General features: G+C 37.3%; 1 protein-coding gene across 1 annotated transcript in view; it reads left to right on the forward strand.

Moving 5' to 3' along the window:
- The first annotated feature begins 5,989 nt into the window (after window positions 1–5,989).
- SAR1B (secretion associated Ras related GTPase 1B) overlaps window positions 5,990–18,438 on the forward strand; it is a 32,504-nt gene continuing 20,055 nt past the window's right edge. Inside the window, exon 1 of the mRNA XM_020991220.2 lies at window positions 5,990–6,117. The gene's annotated coding sequence lies outside the window, so the exon portion shown is untranslated. The remainder of the gene's footprint in view (window positions 6,118–18,438) is intronic.

The following is an 18,438-nucleotide window of genomic DNA, read 5'->3' on the forward strand; positions in this document are numbered from 1 at the left end:
CAGAAGACCAAGTTCAGTCTTTTGAATATTCTGAAGAGTTTACTATAAAATATAGGTGAGAAAAAAAGTATTTGTCTTAGATCAAAATTTTAGGACAAGTGGTAATATGAATATCAGAAGCATTACAATTTCTTAAGATGAGTTTATGGGAAATTTATTTATATTTATTTATATATTTAGCATATAGCAAGTTTTAGTCCCAGCTTTACTTCTCTGGTCCTCAGTTTTTTCATCTATATCTTTCTTTCATATATAAAATGAAAGGGTTGGACAAAATGATTTCTAAGGTTCCTTCTAACATTCTGACATTTGTAATATTAAATTTTTAGTACATAGTGAGAATTTTGCATCTAATATCAAGTGAACAGCGGCAGCTTCGATAGTAGACATATATCTGGCCTTGGAGTCAGAAAGACCTGGGTTCAAGACTTACAAGTCACATAACATCTTAGTGCCCCAGGTTAAGTCTCTTAAGAATATATGTTGTGGAAGAGTTGCTCATTTGCATTTATGGAGAGAATTTCTACACTGAGAGAAGCCTACACCAATGAAATTTCAGGCTTAGACAAGAAAAAATTCAAATTAATGTTACCTCTGCCTTCCAGAAGTATTACTATACAAGATATGCTGTATAATGTTACTATAATTACTGTGTCCCAAAGATTTTGCTATTTTGTAGATATGCTATCTATCCTAATATTAAATCATTTTAATTAACATTTATTTTCCTTGCATTGTACATTTCCAGAATTCTGTAAATAAAAAATTTGCACACATCCTTTCTGTGCTAAATCTTTTTGAACAAACAGGGCCTTCCTGTGTAAACACCTGGTTCTCTCTTTTGATTTGCTGCTCTTTTTCTGTGGATTTATAAACAGTAAAAATTTGTTCAGTAAGATAACCAGCATTGTATACACAACCAAATGAAATGGTGTGTTCTTTGTAACTATTCACTGGAGACAGAGATTAGCATTTATAGCAAAATTTGCTGATGGACAAAAGCAAATGAGTGACACTGAGGCTCTTTTTGCCTGTTTCTTTTTCATATCTGCTGAATGATGGCTGTGAGTGTTGAATTGATATGATCAATTTTAATAAGACCTTCATGGATAGGACTAATTTTGATTTCCCTTCTCAGTCAGAGGGAAATTTACAGTCTTTTAGTAACGATAACCTGGGATATTTGAGATGAGTATGTGGAAATCTTCCTTCTCCACATGTCTGCACACATGTACTTCAGAGGATTAACATTTGGTTACATCATTGGCTAAAAGGCTGGGATGGGACATTCTGCTATTCACATAATACCTTCCAGAATAAGAAGGATTTCAGGACTGAGTTTTTCTTTGAAGTGGGTAGAGGAAGGGAGGAGGAAAGGAGAAAAAGAGTAAGAGAAGAAATGAACAGAACTGCAGCTACCATGGGGTGACTATAGCATCGCCCCAAGGCTGTGAAATTCAGAGAATGCAGACAGCATTTGGACTCTTTCTTCAGGCAGAAACAAATGAATAAGTGTAGAGCATCTAGTCAGTATAGTTGTATAGTTAAAAATAGTTAAAACAGGAATTTGCCAAAAAGGCACTTACCCTCCCATATCTTTATAGCCATATTTCAGATGAACTCCTCCCCTAACCAATCTTTTCACTGCTTCCCTAGAAGTTTGCTCAGTAGCAGCCTCAAGACATTTCCTCCACAGGGGACATAGTACTACTGCTTTTCACTGTCTCTTCTGCATCAGAATTAGGCTAGAGCCTCTGCTCCTTTTTGACCTTATGTCCATAGACAGTCCGCAAGGTCTCTCTTCCCCTCTACCCATTTTTTTTTTTAGGCAATTGGACTTGTCCAGGTCACACAGCTAGTAAGTGTCAAGTGTTTGGTCTGAATCCGGATTTGAACTCAGGTCCTCCTGACTTCAGGGCCGGTGCTCTATCCACTGTGCCACCTAGCTGCCCCACACTCTACCCATCTTAATTCATTAACTTGACCAAGGGGACAGAATTGCTAGTTATAACGCTGGCATGGCCAGTTATTTTGGTTGTAGCTTACAGACTCTCCCTGCTTTTGTTAGGGTTTACTAGCTGATTTATATTGTCTTTACTGTGATTGAATCAGGGGGCAACTGTTCTCAGAAAAGTGGCAGGGAAGGGGGAAACAACATGAAGTGAGGGAAGGGGGAAGCAAGAAAAAGGAGAAACCATTCTACGTGTAGTGCCGACTGATAAGGTACTGAAGGCAATATTTTGCTGAGAGCCAAGGAGATTTATGGTCAGAGAACATTAAAACTGGAAAGGGCTTTAGAGGTCATTTAATAAAATAAAATAAAAATAAAAATAATAAAAATTCCTCATATTATTGAAACTTTTTAAACTTTTTGTTATTCTGAACTTGATAAACACCAATAAACATAAACACTTTTATATAAAAAAAACAGAAAAAGAGGCTTGTATATGAAACCATGGATCTCATAAGGTGGTTTAAAAAAAAAGTATATACTCAATTCAACATGGTAGCTCCAATTCTGAACTGCCTTTTCATTTCTTGTATTTTTTTAAATGCTTCATTGAAACTCTTTTCTTTCTTCCTTTAATTGACAGCACTGTCACTAGCTCCCTTTGTCTCCTCAATCCCTGCCTCCCCTCCCCCCAATTCTCCCTTGTAACAATTTAACATCTTCAAAAAAACAAATCCACACATAGGCCAAGTTGAAAATGTATGCCATATTCTGTACCTCTTTTCCATCACCCCTCTGTCAGGAGATGGGAAGCATTCATTATTTATTATAGATTCTCTGAATCATGGCTGGTCCTTTCCTTAAAACAGAGTTCTCAGGTTATTTTTCTTTTACAATGTTATAGTCATTATACAAATCATTCTCCTGGTTCTACTAACCTCAGTCTGCATCAGTTCATACAAATCTTCCCATATTTCTCTGAATCTTTCTTTTGTCATTTCATATGGTACAATAATATTTTATTACAGTCATATACTGTAATTTATGTTCATCTATTCCCCAATTGATAGGCATCCCCTTAGATTTCAATTCTTTCTTTAACAAAAAGTGCTGCTATGGATATTTTTGTACATATAGGTCCTTTCCCTCTTTCTTTTACCCTTTTGGGATATATGCCTAATAGTGATATTGCTAGGTCAAAAGATACTCAGTTTCCAATTTGCTTTCCTGAATGGCTGTATCAATTCACAGTTCCAACAAGAGTGTAGTAGGGTGACTGTCCTCCCACAACCCCTCCAATGACTATTATTTCCCTTTTTAATCATCTTTGCCATTCTGATAAGAGCAAATTGGAACTTCAGAGTTGTTTTCTATTTCTCTTATAATTGGTGATTTGGAACAGTGATGTCAAACTCAAATAGAAATGGGGGCAACTAAAAATATCTGGTGAGCTGCATTTTGACTTAGAAAACCACATATGAACATTATATTCTGTTGTATTTTTTTTATTATTTCTCAATTATAGACCCTGAACATTTTTTGCATGGTTGCTGAAAGCTTTAATTTCTTCTTTTGACAATGCCTGATCATATCTTTTGATATGGCTCTTGTTTAAATATATTTCAGTCAGTTCCCTATATGTTTTGGTTATCAGGCATTTCTTTGTCAGAGAAACTTGCTTCAAAGATTTTTTTTCCCAGGTAAGTGTTTCCTTTCTAATTTAACTGCATTGATTTTATACAAAAATTTTTGTGCAATCAAAATTATCCATTTTAATTCCTGTGGTCCTCTCTATCCCTTGTTTGGATAAAAACTCTTATACACATAATTTTCCATTTCCACTGTCACCACCCCAGTATAGTCCCTGATCACCTTATACCTAGATTACTTCAATAGTCTCCTAAATGACCTCCCTTCCATCAGATTTTCCCCCTTCCATACCTTACATAGATGCCAAGTTAATTTCCTCAAGCACAGACCTAGCTGTGTTATACTTCCAATCAGTGTGGTATTTTATAATGAACTGTGGATTTGGGATTAGAGGACCTTGGTTTCAGTTTAGGCTCTTCTACTTACTACCTATTTACTACTTACTTGGCCAAGTCACCTCACCGCTTCTCTCTAGGTTTTCATAAAACTCCTTTTTTCCTGGTTCTCCTATTATCTGTCTGACTGTTTCTTCTCAGTCTCCTTTGCTTGGTCTTCATCCAAGTCAGGCCCATTCACTCTGGGGGTCCCCCAAGGCTCTGTCTTGGGCCTTCTTCTTACCTTCCTTTATACAATTTTGTTTGGTCATCTTATCAGCTCCCATGGATTTTATTATCCTCTTTATGCAGAATGGCTATTTATCCAGCCCTAACCTTTCTCCGTATCTCCAGTCTCACAACTCCAACTGCCTATTAGACATCTCAGTCTTAAACTCAACATATCCTAAACTAATTAACTTTGGCCCCTCACCTTTCCCTCTCCCAGACTTCCCTCTTCCTGTTGAGGGTACCATCATCTACCCTGTCTCCCAACCTGGGTATTATCCTTGACTGCTCACTCTCACCCCTCATATCCAACCTGTTGCCAAGTTCTGTTGTTTCTACCTTTGCAACCTCTCTCATATAAGTCCTCTTCTCTCCTCTGACATTGCCACCACCGTGATTCAGGCCCTCATCATTTCACATCTAGACTACTGCAGTAGTCTGCTGGTTTGTTTTCCTACTTCAGGTTTCTCTCCACTTCCAAGTTCCATCCAGCTGTCAAAGTGTTCTTTCTAAAGCACAGGTCTGACCATGTCATCCCCCAGTTCAGTCAACTCCACTGGCTCTCTATTACCTCCAGTATCACGTATAAAAACCTCTGTTTGGTTCTTAAAGTCCTTCATAACCTGGCCCCTTTCCAATAGTTTTATATCTTACTCCCCTTTATGAAATCTAATTAAAAAATTTTTTTGTTAACTATATTTCAATATAATCGGTTTACTTTGTAATCCTATTTTGTTTTATGTATTTAAAAACATCATTCTGAGGAGGTTCATGAGATTCCCCAGGCAATCAACGGGGTTCATGACACAAAAAAGTTTAGAATCCCTGCTATCTCATTAAGCATGAAATGTTAATAATAGATTCAGGGCACTGTTCTGGCACAAATATACAAAGGTAATAACTAACATTTTGTAGTGATTGACAGTAATAACTCAGCTATTTAGACAGTCCATTATAGTTTACAAAGCACTTTCCTGCTTTCCCTAGTCCTGAGACAGGTATTCTAAGTATTGTTATGCCTCATTTATGAACTAAGGAAACTGGGGCCCAAGACTTGGTCAAGGTCATACAGCTATTATATATCAGAGCCAGGACTCTAAGCCAGGTCTCTTGATTCCAAGTAACTGCCTTATTTTCTCCAATCTTAAGTTAATTTGTGCAAAAATGGTTCTTTAAAAAAAAAATTCAAAATGTTGTCATTAATGTAGTTAAATTCTGTTTTCAGTGAGAGGCAGTGCGGTACAATGGAGAGAGCCCCGTCTCTCAGTTTCCTCATCTGAAAATGAGGAGATCTAAAGTCTCTAGGGTTTCCAAAAGCGCATCCCAAAGGTACTCCTCCTTCTCCTCCTCCACTACTACTACTACTACAATCACTACTACTACTGCTGTTACTACTGCTACCATTACCACTACCACCATCACCACTACCACCACTCACATTTCTATAGCAGAAAGCGCTTTGCAAATTTTATCACATTTTATCCTCACTACAACCCTGTATGGGAACATGCTATTATTATCCCCATTTTACAGATGGAGAAGAAACCGAGGTGAAATGATTTGCCCACACTGGTCGTATCTGAATAGGTCTTTGAAATGTGGACTACAGGTCTAGCCTTCTGGCCACTGTACCTCCTGCGGGAGAGCAGGTGAGTCCCCCGGGCGGGAGGGTCGTGGGAGGGGGGTGGGTTGGAACAGGGCCCGGCCCTCGTACTGCCTCGGGATTGGCGGGGGAACCGAGGAGGCGGAACGGATGTTGTGGCGGTCCGGGCGCCCGTCCGGCGGAAGGCAGCGATTGCAACGCCGGCGAGACGGAAGGCGCTTGACAGCGGAGGGAGCAGGGGGCGGCCATCGCTTTGTGCTTGTCGGTGGCTCTCGGAGGCCGAGGCCGGGAATCGTGTTCTTCGCCGTCAGGTGAGGGACCGGGCCCGACCCGCGTGCAGGGCCGTGTGTCCGTCACCTTCTGTTCTCGGGACTCCCGGGCGGGAGCCGGCGCCGAGGCCCGGCGCGAGCGGGGTGGGACGTGCCTCGGACCCCGAGCCGCCCTGGGCTTGGGCCCTGGTCCCCGTGTCAGGCCGGCGTCTGGGCGTACGTTGGGGCCCGGGCGCGCTTCTCCGAGCCCCGGACAGCGTGGGCTCGGGGGCCGCTGCTTTGTAGCAGCCCGGGGCGCGGCAGTGACCAGCGGGGCTAGGGAGGTGACAGCCTCTGTCACAGGGGTAGGGATAGTCGCAATTGTGGCAAGTCACTCCCCGCTCCCGGCTGCGGTTTCCCCCGCACCGTTTCTGTCGCAGGACGTTCGCGGTGGAGCGCTTCTTAAGCGTTTCAGCGCTATAGACGTGTTATTAATAAGCGTGACATCTGACGCTGCTGTGGGCTTTGCAGAGCGCATCTTATTTCGTTTTATCCTTAGTAACACGGAAGTTGCTTTCTCTGATTACATTTATTGTTAGTTGTAGAGTACGAATTTCATATCAAAGGATTTATAGAACAAGAAAGGAACTTAGACATTGTCTAATGTTTTTATTTTTCAGGAAATTAAGGCGCAGAAAGATTAAATGATTAGCATAAGCTCACACAAGTGGTGATAGACCTCGACTCACGATTCCAAATCCATGATTGTCTACTATGCCACCCGTTTTAGCCCAGTCTCTTGCTGTTGGATTTGGTTTTTGTTTTAGATACTTGTGAAGGTTGGGGGTGGGGTGGGGCGGGTCAGGGATCAGGTTTTCAGACCTGGTACAAAAGTTTTTGTGACTTTACTTGACACATTTAGTTGGAAGGAAACAGACTTTTATAAAATGCTGTAAAGGTTTTAAAGCACCAGAGTTTCTCAGACTGAGCAGTTGGGAAACTTGTTTTGAAACATATTGTGTACTGAAACCATGATATTATTTTCAGAAATGAACCTGGTCTGGAATTTCAAATGTTTTCCAAATTAAGGTAGAAAAATTATTTGAGTTAAGAAATGAGACCAGAAATTTTTTTGGATGGTCCCATAGTAAGGATTTTATTTCTAACATTTTCTCCACCTGAGGAGAGGCATGTTCATTTGAAAAAAAAAAGTCATTTTGTATCAGTGAAGAGTAATAAATCTCATTGAAAAATTTATAGGGGATGAAGTTATTTGAAGTTAAGACTCAGTGTCTCTGTGTATATTCCAGCTGTGTCTGGTAAATCAGTTTTTCCATAAAATTAAAGTTAGTTCATTTTGTTTTGTATACTTACTTTTTTTTATATGATCATTGATTTTTTGCAGTAGCACAGAATTTTTTAGTTGGAACCTCAATGACAGGCTGCCTCCAACTCCCCAAAGATCTCTATTTTAACAAATCCAACAAATTTTCCTCAGTTTGCAGTTAATAATTTTAATGAAAAGGACCAGTTTTTTCAATTTGGAAAATAGTGTAAAACTGAGGCAAATAATGCTTTCTGTAGTTTTTTTTTAAATTACTTTAGTGTTTGTGGAGTTTTATGTTGTAATAGAAATTTGGGCATGAAATATGACTCCAAAATTCAGCTTTTGGTAATTCACTTTGTTATCATTTGAAGTAGTGGTGTTGTTTTGAATCTTAAGAATCAGTATTTCATCCTATGATTCACTTTTTCTCTTCATCTACATTTCTTTTAAAATTTTCTCTGTGTGGGAAAAAAATCCCTCAACAAGAAGTTTTAAATCATTTTTAGAGATTCTTTTCTTGTTTCATATTTTTCTAATACATTTCTAGTTGAAAAGTTTTTTGATTTAACTTCTTTGTGTAACTGTTTTTTCCCACTCAGCATGAATAAGTACTCATTAACAATAGTAATGATGATAACTGACATTTATGTAAGGCTTTAAAGTTTTCAAAGGGTATGTGTGGTATCTCATTTGAGATGGACACCAACACTATGAGGTTAGTACTTTAGGTATTTATAGATAAGGAAACTGAGATAGAAAGTTCAAATGACTTGGTCACACAGCTAGTAAGTATGAGTCATACGTGAACTTTCCTTATTTCCAAGTCCAGCATTCTATTTGCTATACCACAGTACTGCTTTGTAGAGCTAGACAATTTATTTTTCTTAGTACTTATTTTTATAAGCTGCTGTTCGCATTTATGGTTTGTTTTTTTCCTATGTACCTAGTTTGTAAAAAATTATTTAACAAACATTTATTAAGCACTTTGTGTGTAAGTACTTTGTATAGTAGCATAAAAAGTACTTTATGTATTGCAGTTTATATTGTTAGATTCTTCCATTCTTATATATGAGAAATAATCTTAATGTAATTTCTTTAAAACTTTAAGTTGCAGAATAGGTACTGATCTACTTTAGTAGAAGTTGTTTCTTAATGAGAGTTTCCTCTGCTGATGAAATGACAGGTCTAGTCCTAAAAAGAATCTTAATATAAATATGCTACAGGAAGAATATTGTTGGGGTTTGATATTGACACAGACTAGGTGAGCTGAAGCAGTTTAGTTGCATTCAATCACAGTGTCTCTTCAGGTTTGAGAACAGTTGCTTCTAGTAATTTTTTGGGGCTTTTTACTTACTTCAGAAATTATATTAATCAGATTGAACTAAATTTTGGAGAAATGTTATAAGGTAGCAGTATCTCAAGCCATTTAACATCATAACAGTTTGGACATGGTGATCAGATATGTCATTATTGAACACTTCAGAATATTGGCCTACTTTACACTTCTGCTGTTTTTGAATTGTAGCCTTTTATCATAATGCTTGTTCTGTCATATTTAAACAAGTTGTTTGAAAGAAATTTATTTTGAATGATCATGTCTTTTTGAGTTCAGTTGCATTTTAAAATGTTATTCAACTATAGTAAAATACTTTTTCCTTTGAAAGTTCTAGAAAAATATTCATTCTTTTGAAATTTGTAGTATGTCACTGATGTATTAATAGACATCTCATTAATGAACTAACTAACATGTTATACATGCAATTAAGTCAAAACACCTAAGTGATTTTTGCAGGTTAATTCTTGAATGTGGAATAAATCCATCACACTAATTAGCTATTGCTTTAATTCTAATGATATGAAGTTGGCTTTAATCACCTTTACAAATTGTGAATGGAAAGTAATCCAGATTTTTATGATTGCCTCAGCATTTATAGCAGTACCAAATTCAGTTTCATAATCTTACAATGAAATGTTTGTAGAAATTGTCATGCAAAATATTGATTATAACTTTAGTCAGAAGGGCAGTTATTCATACATCTGTGTTTAGACACAGAAAATGCTGACATATACACTATCCCCAAACTCTTAATTTAGTTTCAATCTTCAATAGCTTAAAACTTCACCAATATTTTTGAAACACCCTGTATGTCATAGGGTTTCAAAGTTTCAAAGCCTGGTTATCTAGGATCTTCTTTATAATATATCTGACATATAGTCATCCAGCCTTTACTGAAACACCTTGAATAAGGGGGAACAGACTGCTTCTACAGGCAGCCCATTTTTCTTTTGGATAGTTGTGTTAAAAATTTTGCCTTAAGTTAAGCCTAAAGCTTCTTCTCTGCAACTTCTACCCATTTCTACTAGTTTTACTATTTGAGACTAAGCTAAACAAATTTAATCCCTTCTATATGATAGTTCTTCAAATACCAAAAATTCCCTATAATTCTTCTAATCTTCATACTTAAAATCTTTAATTACTTAAACCAGTCATCGCAGGGCAGCTAGGTGGTGCAGTGGATAGAGCATTGGCCATGGAGTCGGGAGGACCTGAGTTCCAATTCGGCTTCAGACACTTGATACTCACTAGCTGTGCGACTCTAGGCAAGTCACTTAATACCAGTTGCCTCACCAAAATGAACAAACAAAAAAACCCCCCGAAAACCAATCATCATTTAGCCCTTTACTTATTCTGGTTAGCTGCTTTTGACACATGCTAGCCCAAGAGTTCTAAACCATACCCCTTCTAGAATAATATATTTTTTAATTGCACAAAATAAAATACTTGGGATGTCAAAAGAAATTATATTGAAATAGTTATCAAAATATTTTTTAAAAGTTCATGAACTCCAGACTAAGAATGCTTGCCTAGCCTATCAGAGCACTTCTGTGGCATCCAGAACTGAACACATTATTCCAGTAGAGAACAGTGGCTTGTTACCTTCTTATTCCTAGACACTCTACCTTAGCTGTCCTGGCTGTCATATCACCTTGTTGATTTATGTTAGGTTTATAGTGCACTAAAATGCCCATATATTTTTCACAGAATCTGCTTTTTAGTTATTCTTCCCCATCTTATATTTGTGTGTTTTTTGGGGTTTTTTTGGTGAGGCAGTTGGGGTTAAGTGACTTGCCCAGGGTCACACAGCTAGTGAGTGTTATGTGTCTGAGGCTGGATTTGAACTCAGGTCCTCCTGACTTCAGGGCCAGTGCTCTATCCACTGCGCCACCTAGCTGCCCCCCATCTTATATTTGTGAAGCGAATTTTTTTAACTGAAATGTAATGCTTTACATTTATGACTGTTAAACTTCATTGTAATAGATTTTGGTCAAATGTTTTAGCTTGTTAAAAATCTTGAAATTTGACTTATTCAGATTGTTGGTGGTCTCTCTTAGCTTTGAATTATCTGAATATTTGATAAGCATTCCATTATGCATTTATCCATATCGTTGTTAAAAATGTATCTTTCTAGTTCATGTCTCTCCACTTCATCACAAGAATAGCATGAAATACTTTATTAAATGCTTGATTGCAATCTTGCAAAGCTGTATCTACAGCATTCCTTTCTTCTGCCAATTTAGTAATCCTATACAGAAAGGAAATAAGGTTAGTTTGGCATGACATATCCTTGCTGAAGACACATTGGTTCTTTGTGATTACTGCTTTCTTTTCTAGAAATTCATTAACCACATCTTTCATAATATGTTCTAGAATTTTGCCAGAAATCAAAGTCAGTTTGCAGACCCTATTCTCTTCCCTTTTTTGAGAATTGGAACATTTACCTACCCCATGGTATTTCTGTTCTCTACAATCTTTTAAAAGAAAATTTTATCACTCTCTTTTTTTAATATCACCTGATTTCCCAAATTATACTTCTTCCCCACAGAGAAGAATAACAGAGTAAAAGAAAGAAGGGAAAATAGTTAAGTGAAACTAACCAATATATCGACCAAGTCCAATATTATGTGCAGTTTTTCACATTCTGCAAAGAAGGAATTGAGGTTCATTTCCATTTCTCTTCTTTGGTGCTAAGCTTGTTTCTTATAATTTCTTAGCATTCAGGTTCTGTTGTTTTTGTTCCATTATTGTCCTAGTTACGTTGTAGTCATTGTATGTGTGTGTATACAAACACAAACACACATATATATATATGTATTTCTGTTTCTGATTTGCTTCTCTTTGTATCAGGTCATGTGTCTTCCCATTTCTCTGTATTCATAATTTCTTACAGCATGGTAATATTCATGTAACATTCTTTATGTTTAGCCATTCCCCAATTTATGAGCACTTATTTCTGGTTCTTTGCTACTTCAAAAAAATATTTCTCTTAATATTTTGGTATAGGATATGTCTTTTTATCATCGATGTAATTAATATTTTAAAAGTAATCAACAATGGCCCAGTAATCACATCTAACATTACTTTCAGCACCCTATGATGTAGCTCCAAATTATAGAATTTTAGATATTTTATGGTATCTAAATATCTCAGTTTATGAGAATACTTTTGGTTCATTTTCCAAAAGGAAATAATTCCGTTTCTAGTTAAAATAATTTTACTTTCAGCCCTTCATTTTTCATTTAAACCTTTACTTAGAAGTTTGAAGTTGTTACAATTAAATTTAAAAAATTGAAACTTCAGTTTAATTAAAAACTATTGCTTTCTTATACCATAGCTTGTTCAGCCATTCTCCAATTGGTGGGCATCCCCTCAACTTCCAATATTTTGCCACCATGTAAAGATTGTTTCCCAGCTTTCTGCTTTCCTTCTAATTTTGATTGCATTGGTTTTGTTTGTGCAAAAGCTTTTTAATTTAATATAATCAAACTTATCTGTTTTACATTTTGTAATGTTCTCTATCTTTCTTGTTTGGTTATGAACCTGTAACTCATTTAACTTCTTTAAGAATTTGGATGCTATATCACTTGGTGCATATATGTTTAGTATTGATATCACTTCATTGTCTGTGGTACCTTTTAGCAAGATGTAATATCCTTCTTTATCTCTTTTAATTAGGTCTATTTTTGTTTTTGCTTAGTCTGAGATCAGAATTGCTACCTCTGCTTTTTTTTTTTACTTCAGCTGAAATATAATAGATTCTGTTCCAGCCCCTTTTCTTTACCCTGTGTGTGTGTCTCTGTGCTTCAAGTGTGTTTCTTGTAAACAACATGTTGTAGGATTCTCATTTTTGATCCACTCTGCTGTCTGCTTCCATTTTATGGGAGAGTTCATCCCATTCACATTCACAGTTATGATTACTAATTGTGTACTTCACTCCATCCTATTTTTCTTCCTGGTTGTCCTCTCTCTTCTTTTATCCTTTCCCTCCTTGACAATATTTTGCTTCTGTCGCCCTTTCTGGTCTGCCTTCTTTTCTGTCAGTCTTCCCCTCCCTTTACTTAATTTCCTCCCTTCCTACTTTCCTGTCAGGGAAGATAGATTTCTATACTCAATTGATTGGGTATATTATTCCCTCTTTGAGCCAATACTGATGAGACTTCAAGTGATACCCATCACCCACCCTCCCATTTTTCCCTCCACTATAATAGGTTTTTCATGCCTCTTCATGTGAAATAATTTACACCATCCTACCTCTCCTTTCCTTCTCCACTTAGCATACTTCTTTTTCTCATCCTTATACCTGTACCCTCCATCTATATATATTTCTTCTAGCTGTACTATTAGTGGTACAATTTTTAAGAAATACAATATCATCTTCCCATGTAGGGATGTAAACGGTTCATCTCAATTGAATCTTGTATGTTTTCTTTTCCCTTTTCCCCTTTTTTGGTTTCTCTTGGGTCTTGATATTGGAGATCAATTTTTTTGTTCAATTCTGGTCTTCTTATGAAAGCTTGAAATCCTTCTATTTCATTGAGTGACCATTTTTTTCCCTTGAAGTATCATGGTTAATTTTGCCAGATAGGTGATTCTTGGTTGTCATCCTAGCTCTTTTGCCTTCCAAAATATCATATTCCATGACCTCCGATCCTTTAAGATTGCAGCTGTGTAATCTTGTGTAATCCTGAGTGTGGCTCCCTGATATTTGAATTGTTTCTTCCTGGCTACTTGCAGTATTTTTTCCTTGACCTGATAGCTCTAAAATTTGATTATAATGTTCCTTGGAGTTTTTATTTTGAAATCTTTTTCCTGAGGTGATCAGTAGATTTTTTCAACACCTATTTTGCCCTCTAGTTCCAGGATATCAAGGCAGTTTTCCTTGATAATTTCTTGAAAGATACTGTCCTGGTCTTCCTTTTGATTATGGCTTTCAGGTAGTTCAGTGATTCTAACATTGCCTCTCCTGGATCCATTTTCTAGGTCACTTGTTTTTCCAGTGAGGTATTTTGCATTTTCTTCATTTTTTTCATTCTTTTGAATTTGATTGATTCTTGATGTCTCATATAAACATTAGCTTCCATTTCCCAATTTTAACTTTTTTGTCACCTTATTTTATTTTTATTTTTTAAAATTTTGTTTGTGTTTAGTTTTCAACATTCACTTCTATAAGATTTTGAGTTCTGAATTTTCTCCCCCTCCTTCCACTTTCCCCTCCTCAAGATGGCATGCAATCTGATGTTGTCTATACATGTACAATCATATCAAATGCATTTGTACTACACTCATGTTGTGAAGAAGAATTAGAACCAAAAGGAAAAACCATGAGAAAGAAGAAACAAACAAAAAAAAATAGTATGCTTCGATCTGCATTCAGATTCCGTAGTTCTTTCTGTGGATGTGAATAGCATTTTACATCATGAGTCTTTTGGAATTGTCTTATATCCTTGTATTTGCTGAGACCAATTCTCACTTTTAAGGAGCTTTTTCCTCAGTTAGCTTTTGTACTTCTTTTTCCATTTGGCCAATTGTACTTTTTAGGGCATTGTTTTCTTCAGTGGATTTTTGTATCTCCTTTTCCATTTGGCAAGTTCTAGTTTTTAAGCAGTTTTTTTCTTTTTCTAAGCTCTTCAGTATTTTTTCATAATTCTCTTGCATCACTCTCATTTCTTTTCCCAATTTTTCTTCTAAATCTCTTATGTGATTTTTAATTTCTTTTTTTAACTCTTCCATGAATTCTTTCTGGGTTTGAGAACACTTTCCATTTCTCTTTGAGGTTTTGCCCATAGGGGTTTTGACATTGTTGTCTTCTTCTGAGTTTGTGTCTTGATCTTCCATGTCACCATAATATCTTTTTATGGTCAGATTATTTTTTGTTGTTTTTGTTTTTGCTCATGATTTTTGGCCTTTTTCCTTTCTTTTAAATTTGAGCTGTGCTCCTGGGGTGCAAGGGATACTATCTCAGCCTTCTTGTGTCAGGGACTGCAGGCCCTGGCTGTTTACCTGCTGCTGCTGCACTGATGTTGCCCTGAGGCCCATGGGGGACCCTCCTGCCTGGTGCTATGCTAAGGGGGGTTGGGGTGATGGCTGGTACTACTGGAGGCTGTAGGGGTCTGGCAGCTTACCTGATGCTGAGCCAGGGTCCTAGTGCTCGTATTTGGCATATGCTGAGGCTGGTGGAGTGTTTTTTTTTCTTTTTTCTTTTGTTAGGAAATGGAGTTAAATGACTTGCCCAAGGTCACACAGCTAGGAAGTGTTATGTGTCTGAGGCCAGATTTGAACTCAGGTCCTCCTGAATCCACGACCTGTGCTCTATTCACTGTGCCACCTAGCTGCCCCATGGTGGAGTGTTTTTGTGTTTCCCCAGGGCTATACTGATGTACACTGGAGGCTGCTTGTTTGCCTGGGTCTATGCTGAAGCACATGCTGTTTCTCAGAGCTGGAATCTGCCTATTCTTCTGGCTATGCTGAGACCTGAGGGGGTCCTGGTATTGTTTTTTGCCTGCTCTACTGCACTGGGACTCAGGATCTCCCACTGGTTTGCTGAGGTGGAGCTTAACTGCTGGCTTGCTGTGATGCTTCCTGTCCTGGACCGAGCTCTCCTTTTACCTAAGTGAGACAGACCTTTCTTGCCGATCTTCCAAGTTTCTCAGGCTAAAAGATTGTTTTACCCTGTCTTTTTACTGGTTCTGTTGTTTCAGGATTTGTTGGGGTGCTCTTTTATGGTTGTTTGGAGGTGAATGTGGGAGAGTTACAGCGACGTACTGCTTGTTACATCATCTTGGTTTCCGGAAGTCTCTTGCCTCTTTTTTTTGGGGGGGGGTGAGGCAGACAGGGTTAAGTGACTTGCCCAGGGTCACACAGCTAGGAGGTGTCTAGTGTCTGAGGCTGGATTTGAACTCAGGTCCTTCTGACTCCAGGGCCAGTGCTGTTATCTGCTGTGCCACCTAGCCACCCCAGTCTCTTGCCTCTTATTGAATTGTCCTCATGGATATATGGTAGAGAGAATCTTCAGAGGTTTCAGTACCTGTATGCTTTAGGGTAACTACTTATTGACCCTATGTAGGAGATAAAGGACATCAGCAGAGAGCTTTTACGTGTTTTTTTCCTAGCCTTTTGATATGTTTCACTTGTGTGGGGTCACTTCCCTGTTGCCCTAAACCTCACGCCATTTCCACTCAAGGGTAGTTTTGTAGGATTTTTGCTTTTAAAATGTTTTTTAAAGTTTTGGTATCATAGAATCTCAAGTGGAAGGGACCTCAGAGGTCATGTTGTTTAATGTATACTTGAACAGGACCTCTTTCTTCAAACCTCCATTGAAAGGAAGCCTGCTACTTCCCCTGGCAGCCACTTTTGGACACTTCTAATCATTAGAATGTGATTTTTTTATGACTGGCCTCAAATTTTCTGCTTTACAACTTAGACCCTATAGCTTCATGCCCGTAGGTAAAACTTAGTGAGAAAGGAGTATCACTTTAAGAATTGAATACACTTACTTTAAGAAGACAAGTACAATTTTAGCCCAGAATTTAATTTTGAGTAATTATGTATTCCAGAGTACCAAATTTTATCCTAAAAAGTCCAACCACTGTTAAGAAGTGGAAAAGAATGAAGGTTTTGAAAAGGATGTTTGTTTCTTTTGTAGAGGGATGTGGGACTAGGGTCATGACCCACAGTTTAAGAAGCATTATAAATCTCGAGGGCAGCAGAGTATAGTGGAAGGACATTAGATTTTGAGTCCAAATACCTGAGTTTAATTTAGTCTCTACTATTTACCACCTGTGTCCACCTTGGATTCACTTTAGCTTTCCTGGAACTCAAGTTTCTCGTTGGTAGAATAGGGGAGTAAAATGAAATGGATTGCTAAGGTCTAGCTCTTGAGTTCCAAGAGAATATTTGCTCTCTTAGAATTTGAAACATTAGTAAGTGCAGTGTCTATTTAGCATGGGCATGAAGGTGAATAAGTTAGGGAGGTGTAAAAGATTGCCTTGCCAAAGTGCAGGCCCAGTTGAGGATGTTTGGAGCAGTTGTGATTTGCATTGGTACCCACATTGGTGAGATCACCATCTGTTTGAGTATCAAACTAGGTAACTTTGTATTATTTTCCAACTAGATATCTTAACTAATGCCACATCCTTCTTTGGCTCTCTAAATGACAATGTAAATGTAAATAATCATGTTAGATTCCATGTGCTTAAAATTACTTTCAAAAACAAAGCATCAGAGACTCATGTTGACCTTTCTCTGAGCTAATGTGAGATCATTTTCTTAAAATTTCTATTACTCATTTTCTTCCTCCTTCCTTGTGGGAACTAAAACTGATCAGTTATTGTTCATAATTTGTAATTTGAACTATGTTATTTCTGATCTTGCTAATCTATAAACGAAATCCTATCCAAAAATATTTACGTTCCAGGTTTTTATACCATGACATCTGAGTTCATTTCAGTTCAACAACTATCTTTTAGTACAAGGTTCTCAAAGCTTTTCTATTTTGCTGTAAGTGAAAGACTGGATAAAACTTTTATTGTTGGGTATTTATTGTTGTTTAGTGATGAGATGAAGGGTCAATGAGTATGACTCAGGTTGGACTATGACCTTTTCTGTAGCTCTTATCTCTTATTTTTCAACTAAATTCATCATAAAATAGAGACCTTTGTACATTTGGAATCCAAGAGCAAGAACCTTATTCTTTTCTGGACTTTAAGCAGTATAGAAAATCAATTTAGAATTCAATTGACCAGCTGCACTTAGGGCTAATAAAAGCCTGTCTTCTTAAGGTAATCAGAAAGGGAATCTTTCAGTACTATTCTAGAAGTTTGATAGGGCTCAAACTTAATGTGAACAACATATTCCTGGCACATAGTAGGTATCTAATAGATACTTGTTGATTAATTATCTCTGTATCTTTCTATTGTCTAATCTACTTTGCCTGAAATTTCTCTTTCCTCACCTCAACCCGTTAGAGTCTTAGTTTCATTCCCAGCTCATGTCTTGTATCTATTTTGTATCTGTTTCTATATATTATATATTTATAGGTTGTCTCCTGTGGTTAGATTGTAAGTTTTTTGAGGCCAGTTGCTATGTCTTTGTAGCCCTAGTGCTTAGTACAGTGTCTGGTCCATAGTAAGTGCTTTAATAAATGCATGTTAATTGAGTAAAAATAAAGGTTTTAAGAAAAAGGAAAATAATTATACTATTTTTTACACCTAGAACATTTGTTGGAGAATGATTAACCTTTTTTAAAAAATAGAATGATAGACTTTTGAAGTAGGTTAGAAACACTTTTATTTACATTTTCACACACATACCCACCCACCCACTCAGTATTTCAACGATCTGTCATTTCATGGTTGTGATTATGCCTTTATCCATATAGACTACAACCCTTCCATAATTTAGTAGATGGTCTTTGGGGAGTTGCTGTGGCTGAAAAAAAAATCAACTGGTGATGAGCCTCTCAAGACTTATCTAGGTTGGTCCTCAGCAGACCCACATATAATCCATCCACTCAAAGCATTTCCAGCTTGATAGAACCTTCCAGAGCTGGAATTCTGCTGACTAATTTTGAAACTCCTTCCATGAAACAGTGAGGAATGGGGGGAGGACTGTGTGTGTGTGTGTGTGTGTGTGTGTGTGTGTGTGTGTGTGTAAGCATAGTAACTTCTAATCATATCCATAGATCACATACTTGCATAATCAGTCTCATATATGTGATTAT

Source organism: Phascolarctos cinereus, unplaced genomic scaffold, assembly GCF_003287225.1.
Source record: "Phascolarctos cinereus isolate Bilbo 61053 unplaced genomic scaffold, phaCin_HiC Scaffold_2;HRSCAF=192, whole genome shotgun sequence".
NCBI lineage: Eukaryota > Metazoa > Chordata > Mammalia > Diprotodontia > Phascolarctidae > Phascolarctos > Phascolarctos cinereus.